This window comes from Myotis davidii, unplaced genomic scaffold (genome assembly GCF_000327345.1).
Source record: "Myotis davidii unplaced genomic scaffold, ASM32734v1 scaffold674, whole genome shotgun sequence".
NCBI classification, from domain to species: Eukaryota; Metazoa; Chordata; class Mammalia; order Chiroptera; family Vespertilionidae; genus Myotis; species Myotis davidii.
This window is the reverse complement of record NW_006286674.1, coordinates 567,948-576,126: the sequence shown is the minus strand read 5'-3', so window position 1 is coordinate 576,126 and position 8,179 is coordinate 567,948. Positions and strand designations below refer to the sequence as shown.

General features: G+C 45.6%; 1 pseudogene; it reads right to left on the bottom strand.

The window, feature by feature from the left end:
• Positions 1-1,859: 1,859 nt before the first annotated feature.
• On the bottom strand, positions 1,860-3,321 carry LOC102773417 (annotated as a pseudogene).
• Positions 3,322-8,179: the final 4,858 nt, after the last annotated feature.

The window sequence follows — 8,179 nt, the reverse complement described above, 5'->3', positions numbered from 1 at the left end:
GAGAGAGAGAGAGAGAGAGAGAGATCAAAGCATCGAGAGAAAAGCATCGATTGGTAGCCTCCCTCAGTGCCCAGGGGCCATGTGCCCTGATCAGGACTCAAACTGGTGACCACAGGACTATGCTCAACCAACTGAGTTCAACCAACTGAGCCACACCAGCCAGGGTAGCACAATTTTTAGAAAGATAATTCTTATCACCATAATTTAATGAAATAAAAAATATTTTAACATTAAATATTTCAATAAATTTAGCATGATGAAAAATTACTACATTGACCTTTTCACCTAGCAAAGGACTTATGAAAATTACAGTCTACTTAACAACATTTGAGAATCCAAATCTCAGTGCATCCAACACCATTTAAGAGAAAGACTATATTTGTAGGTATCTCCACTGGATCTATGTAGAAATGAAGTCTCAGAAGATTAAGCAACTTACCCAAAGTCACACAGCTAATAACATCAGAGCTAAAATTCAAACTCAAGATAAAACTCTTTTCCATGAATAAAAGGGGTGGGGGGAATAGAAGAGGTAACAATAGATTTTTCCCAGCCCCAATCCTATATAATAAAAGCCTAATATTCTAAGTGTCTGGTCGTCTGGTCAGCTGTTCAATGGATCGAAGGATAATATGCTAATAATATTCTAAGGCTGCTCAACTGCTCGCTATGACGTGCAGTGACCACCTGGGGGCAGATAGTCGACTGGTCGATCAGTCGCTATGATGTGACCACCGGTAGGTGAACTTGCTGCTGGGGTCCGGCTTATTGGGACTGAGCGAGATGGGCTAGATACGCTCTGGAACCCTCCCACAATCCCTCTCCATCTGGCCAATCTCCCACATCCCTCCCCTGCCCCAATATTGCACCGGTGGAGTCTCTCGGCCTGGCATGCACCCTCTCACAATCCAGGACACCTCAGGGGATGTCAGAGAGCCAGTTTCGGCCTGATCCCACAGGCCAGGCCAAGGAACCCCACTGGTGCACGAATTCATGCACCGGCCTCTAGATTAAATAAGTTCTACTAGGCCTATTCTTCCTGCTATATAATTTTCCACCTATTAGGCAATTTCCTATTATGTTTTTTATTTCACAAGGAGGCCTATTACCTTGTAAAGAGATTCTGGAATAGACTGTCTCCCTTGTAAATTATTAGCTTCCTTGATTACAAATAAACTTCAGCAGCTCGTTTGTGAGGCCTCTGAGGTACTTCTGGGAAGTAAAGAATGGTTGATGGGGTTTTTATACTCGAAGAACCTGATTTGCCAACTCTAAAACTCAGAAACAACTAACAGGGTAACAGGGCCATGGGGAAGTTCTGGCCAGACTTTGCGAGAGAAAAGCATCAATTGGTTGCCCCCCTCACGGGCCTCAGCCATACCTGTGGTGTTGCTCGCAGTGACCCACTGGGATGGACCCTCCACCTGCCAGCCAGATGGGTCTCTGTGACTTTGGGCATGACACTACACCCTCAGCCAAGCTGCAATGGGAGGGGTTTGGATACAATAATCTTGAGAGCTTCTTCCAGGTTGGCAATGGCAGTCACAGGGCATTTTTTGCTGCTAAATGCAGGGATCGGGCATTTCTCCTCATTAAGCTCCCCTCAATCTGGGAACCAAGGAAGACTTTTCTTCATCCCACCTCCCCCCACCCCCCCACCCCCAGTGTCCTCATGATAAATACTGGGCCAGCAAAAGTATTTCATTTTTTTTCTTTCTCAATGCCTTTGCTATGAGGTATGAGGGGGAAATCTTACAGGTACACATGGAAAAGACAGGCATGATCACGGGTAAAAGTGAAGACAATCTAACCAGAAAGTTTTAACATCTGTCACTAGTGAAGCTGAAATTCGGAGTACGCTATGTAGCAGGGCTGAAAGAAATGGTGATTAGTATTCCTCTCCTTCCTGCCCTCTCTTTTGACAGTATCCACACTCCCCCCTCATAATCCTTCTCAAGAGCAGCCATGTCTTCACGGGACTCAGAAAACTCTCCTTCCTCCATGCCCTCACCCACGTACAGTGGACAAAGGCATGCTTGGCGCACATCAGGTCAAACTTGTGGTCCAGGAGAGCCCAGGCCTCAGCCATAGCTGTGGTGTTGGTCAGCACGCACACGGCTCGCTGTGCTTTGGCCAGATCTCCACCAGCTACCACAGTGAGAGGCTGGTAATTAATGCCAATTTGAAGCCAGTGGGGCACCAGTCCACAAACTGGATGCCGCACTTGGTCTTCATGGTGGCAAAGGTAGCATTGACATCTTTGGGGACCACATCACCACGGCACAACAAGCAGCAGCAAGCCAAGGCGAGGGTCATATTTCACCATCTGGCTGACTCAGCAAATGTATTGGTAATCTCTGCTATAGAAAGCTGCCTGTGGTAGGCTTTCTCAGCAGAGATGACGGGGGCATATGAGGCCAGAGGGAAGTGAATGTGGGGTTAGGGCCCCAAGGTTGGTCTTGGGTTTGGTCAGATCGACATTCAGGGCTCCATCAAATCTGAGGGAAGCAGTAATGAAGGACACAATGTGGCTAATAAGGCAGTTAGTGTAGGTTGGGCACTCAATACAGGGTGGGTTTACAGTTGTGAGTACACAAAATGGAGAGTTTATTCTTGTATTATTAGTTATTAATTATTGTATTATTTTCCATACGAACAACTGTAAACCTACATTTGCCCCACCCTGTATTGAGGTTTCTACAACAGATGTCACAGATGGTCTCATTGTCAACCACAAAGGAATGGAGTGCTCCAGGTATGGATGGTGAGGATGGAGCTGTAGGACTCAACTACGGCTGTGGAAACCTGGGGGGTTGGAAAATGGAGAACTCTAGCTTGGACTTCTTGTCATAATTGACAGAGAGACAACTGTTCCACCGGTGGGGAGGTGAAACCCAGAATTAGTTCCCCCACCAAAGATGTAAGAAATCAAGAAGTCCTGAAGACCTGTGAACTGGTCAGCCAGTTTCCAAATTTGGTCCATGACGAGGTCAATGATCTCCTTGCCAATAGTGTAGTGTCTGCAGGCATAGTTATTGGCAGTATCTTCCTTGCATGTGACGAGCTGCTCTGGGTAGAATAGCTGGCAGTAGGTACCCGTGCAAACTTCATCAGTGTAGGATTCAGGTCTACAAACACTGCCCTGGGCACATTCTGGCCAGCTCCCGTCTCACTGAAGAAGGTGTTGAAGGAGTCATCTCCCCACCTAATGGTTTTTTCATTTGGCATCTGGCCATTGGGCTGGATGCCAACTCCCAGTCAGTAAAGCTCCCAACAAGCTTTGCCCATCTGGCCAACAAGGATGGAGATGTGCTCGTGCATGGCTGGGAGTTAGCAGGTACAGACAACAGGCGAAGACATGGGGTTCTGATTACGTCCCTGACAAGCTAAGAGTTGGGGTAAGTAATGCATTCAAAGCAATTTCACTTTGAGGAGTTCTTATGTGTGGCTGAAATATAATTCATGTAGTTCAACAGAGCACAGTATCCTTCAGCAAGCACTAAGTGATAACATAATTATAGATCTATATCTACTGCCTGATCACCTCCATTCATTTAGAAGTGTAACCTCAGCCCATGCCCGAAAATGTCCATAGAGGGGGCATGTTTCACACTAAATTGGTCAGCTTATGTTATCACACTGCTTCAGCCCTCTTCCTCCTCTTGTGTCCAATGACCCCTGTCTTGAGGTGACTGTCAATCAGGAAAAAGCCAGTGTTCCCAGCGGGAGTGAATTCTGGATGCTCCCAAGGATTCCAGTCCCAGCATTGAACAAGACAGAGGAGAGGGGAAGGGCCCATTCCCAATCCAGCTTGGCTGGAGTCCAGGGTCTCACCTGCCCCTTCAATAGCAATATCACTTTGGCCTCCATCTTTATGTCTATGGAGGGAGCCAGTAGGTGGCAGATGCCATTCATTCCATCGCCTCCATCCTCTTCCTCCTTGTCCCTTTCTCTCTCACATTTTTGAAATTCTCTGCTATTGTTAGATAGTCCCTAGTCCTGTAAACTCTGTCACTTTAAGACAGTCTCTTATCCTCTCTCTCTCTCTCTCTCTTTCTTTCTCTCTCCCCCTTTCCCTTCCTCTATCTCTAGAATCAATGAAAAACATATCCTTGAGTGAGGATTAAAAAACACTAATAAACAAATAAACAAAGTTAGGCCAACCTAGGTTTGAGTCCTGGCTCTACCACTTACTGGCTTGAGCAGGATTCTTGAGCTCTCTGAGCCTCAGTTTCTTCATCTCTCTAAAAGAAAATCAAATCACCTGCCTCACCATAAGTCATAGCAATAAAGACCATGTGGTTTGAAATTGGGTTCAGTTCTTAAAACTGTTCCATCCATATCCATCCATCCATCTATCCATCCATCCATCCATCCACTGAAAAGGCTAGGTCCTGGATTGTAGAATTGACCAGCACAGATGTGGCCTTTCCCTTCAGGAAGTTTCCAGTGAGATGAGAGGAAGGTGTGAACCCATGTCTCTGTTGGACTGAAAATCCTTTGTATTCCCAGACCCAGAGGCTTGTAAGAAAGCTGCATTGTGCTCACCCTAGATCTGGGCTGAACGTCCCCAGGAGGGACTCCAGTTGAATGAATTACATGCAACAGACAACCATGGGAGGGACAGTCCCTTTAATGCCATACATTTAGGATTCAATCTTAAACTGTGGGAAATGATGCAATTCCCCCGGAGTCTACATAATATACAGCAACTTGTTGGCTTTTCAGGTTTTGTGGGCCTGAATAAAAGTGCTAAAGACAAGTCCAGAACCTTTACGCCTTGCTTTACCCTCAGACAAATGTTCACCCTGCAGGGATACTCAAGATTGAATGTAGCCAAGCAAGTGAATAGGTTTCGAAATAGCAAAGGGCCATCTGAATAAAGGGAGTTATTGTCACCTACACCAAGGGTGGGAAGGAGCCCAATCTTCGTGGGACTTTAGTCTGGGTTTCTATGACTAAAGCTGGATGGTGGTATATCTCATCCACTCAATCAATCAACAGTGAGAGAGCACCCGTCACTGCCAGGTGCTGGGATACAGCCCTGAACAAGAGAGACAAGACTCTCTGGCCAGAAGAGAGCTTATAGGGGCACTATACGCAATTACACAGGGCATGATGACAAGCAGAGGACCTTACTTAGCCTGTGCTGCCTGAACTTGCCCAAAGTGGGTGTAGGTAAGGTCTCCCGTTGTCTATAGCTGTGCTGCCCTAATTGCTCACAGAGTTGGTCAAAAAGGCAGCAAGACCTAAAGAGGGACCCGGGAGTCAGAAATACTGGGGGTCAGTCCCAAGCCCCTGGTGATACGTCATTGCACGTCTCTAGGTCTCAGACTTCTCAGTCATTAAAAGGAGGATTTTGAAAAAAGAAAAAAGGATGTCTAAGGATACGCCAATTCCAACAGAAGCTCTGATCTAGGAGTCAGGGAACAGCCTCTGCCGTGTGGGTTCCTGCAACTCTGAGACTTGTTTGGCGCGCACACACACACACACACACACACACACACACGCTGGTACACACCACTGCCCCAAAGTGAGGACATTGAAGTCACTTGCATCCAGTCATGTCTGCCATCCCAGTATTACTAGATGTCAGCTGGGGGTTTCCTTGACCCTCAAAATCCAGGTAAAATCGTCTTGCATCTGCCACATATGTCATGCTCCAGTTCCCATGAGATGTGAGTTGGAAGCCCTCCTGAGTATTCCTAAGGACCCAGGGGAGTGGTGGAGAGATGTTCCTCTTCTTAGTTCCTGGCTCCTGAGCTCAGATACTAGGTAGGGGACCATCCCCCATTTCCCAAATTTGTCTTTGCCAGTGTAAGTGCCACATCCTAATACATGTGCCCATGAGTGATCCCCCCACCTGGACTCTGGAGTGAGGGACTGTGTCATATTCCTTTTCCTATCTCTGGCACAAATACACCTGGCATCGAGTAGGCCTTCAACATTATTTGATGACTATATCAAAAGAGGAAAGGAGCGGTGCCAAAGGTGTCACTGATATTACCTTGAAAGCAGGTCAAGGCTAGTTTAGGAGAAAAATATGTTAAAGTGTAAAAAAAAAAAAAAGTTGCTTCTCATCCAGGATCATCCCTGCTCTGCCTGCTTCTGGTCCCTTTGGAGGGAAGGGCGGTCCCAGTCAAACCACAAGCTGTTGGGATATTAAGTGACAATGACATTGTTAACTGATAGAGTTTCAGCAGGTTTGCTCCCTGGGCTATAAGAGGCTTCCTGCCCCACCCTCCCAGCTGGACCCAGTGACACTGTTTTACTTGTTCTACTTTAGAAGTCCGGGCCCACCTGGGCTCAGCCTCAGTTAGCCAGACCCAGAGCTGACTTCCTCGCTCTCTAGCTGGACTCCCTTGACCCTTTGTATAGAACCTGTTTTCAGAAACATAGGAAGACTTATTGTTCAGTAAATGTTTGCAAAATGAAGAAATAATGGGGAAAAACTATAATATGGGTGCAATTATTTTGAGGGTCAATGAGCAAAATTAGTGGAAATGCTTATAACCATACAAAAGGGGAGAATAAAAAACAATTTAACAGAGGGCCCTAGCCAGTTTGGCTCAATGGATAGAGCGTCGGCTTGTGGACTGAAGTGCCCCAGGTTCGATTCCGGTCAAGGTCACATGCCCAGGTTGCAGGCTTGATCCTCAGTGGGAGGCGTACAAGAGGCAGCTGATCAATGATTGATTAGCTCTCATCATTGGTGTTTCTAGCTCTCTCTTCTTCTCCCTTCCTCTCTGAAATCAATAAAAATAATATTTTTAAAGCATCTGTAACAGAGGGAAAGGTGGGATGTTCATTCAGCATCATTGCATAGATAAGTCATTTGGCAAAGCAATGAGGGAGAACTGGGTTTTCTAAACCCAAACCCAGCATTTTCTACTGGTGCCTTTATCATCTTGTCACATTATTTTTGTTTGTGTTTTGCAGCCTGTTGGGAATTACAACATCAGTTCATTGTTTGCTGGGTTTCATAAATCTCCCTTCTCATCAGGAACATACCATGAGGAGTGTACAATAATTGCTTTTTATATATCCAAGAATTTAAATCGTTATTTTGTTTTGCAAATTTTATGACACCCTTTGAGATAATTGGAAACACCTGGGGATGTTGTGAAACCAGGCCTAAGAATGGCCTCTTCACAATGTGCTCAGCGTGGCTCCGCAGTTAAGGAAGAACGGGTAGTTCCCTGCTGGCACTTTTCCTCTGCATGCACGTCAGCTCTGGTGCTTAGAATCCAGAGTCAACTCAGCTGGAACCTAGGAATGGATGGCAGGATAATCCAAATGATTAAGAAGTCAAAAGTTGTGCAGAAGTTCTTTCCTTCAAAATTTTCCATTAATTTAGGCAAAGAGCTTGGACTTTAGTTATCAAACTCTTTCTATTCTATACTTGGCTTGATGAGGAAAATAAGACATTTGGTGGGCGAGGGGGGTGGGGGGCAGTGCTAGCAGCCTGACTCTGTATCCCTAATGCACATTCTTGTTAGCCTATAGTCTAGTCCAGTGATGGCGAACCTTTTGAGCTCGGCGTGTCAGCATTTTGAAAAACCCTAACTTAACTCTGGTGCCGTGTCACATACAGAAATTTTTTGATATTTGCAACAATAGTAAAACAAAGACTTATATTTTTGATATTTATTTTATATATTTAAATTCCATTTGACAAAGAAAAATCAACCAAAAAAATGAGTTCGTGTGTCACCTCTGACACGCATGTCATAGGTTCACCATCACTGGTCTAGTCACTGCCCCTTCCTTAATGATCTGGTCTTGCAAGACCTGTTTACCTAAATACTCCCATTTTACAGAGGCCATAAACCATGAACACTACACAACCCCCAGAGGGGGTTATCAGCACTGGCTTCAGGCCAGGCCTTTAGGTGTGTGGTCTCACGGCCCCCAACCCAACACACGGGGCTTTTTGCAAAGCCTGTGAAAGTTCCGGAAGTATGATCCATATATTTGGGGGACAAAAAAACCAAACGGATATAAAGAGAAAGCTTCCTCCATATTGGTTTACTCGGGATTTGGAAATAGGCTTCGGAGTCACGGTACTAGTACATCTGGAAATAAATGGGTTTTTCCTGTATCTCCGGGTACTCCTGTGTATTTTTCGGTTGCCTGGTAAATTCTGTAACAGCTATGTGTAGACCTGTGGGATCCAAAA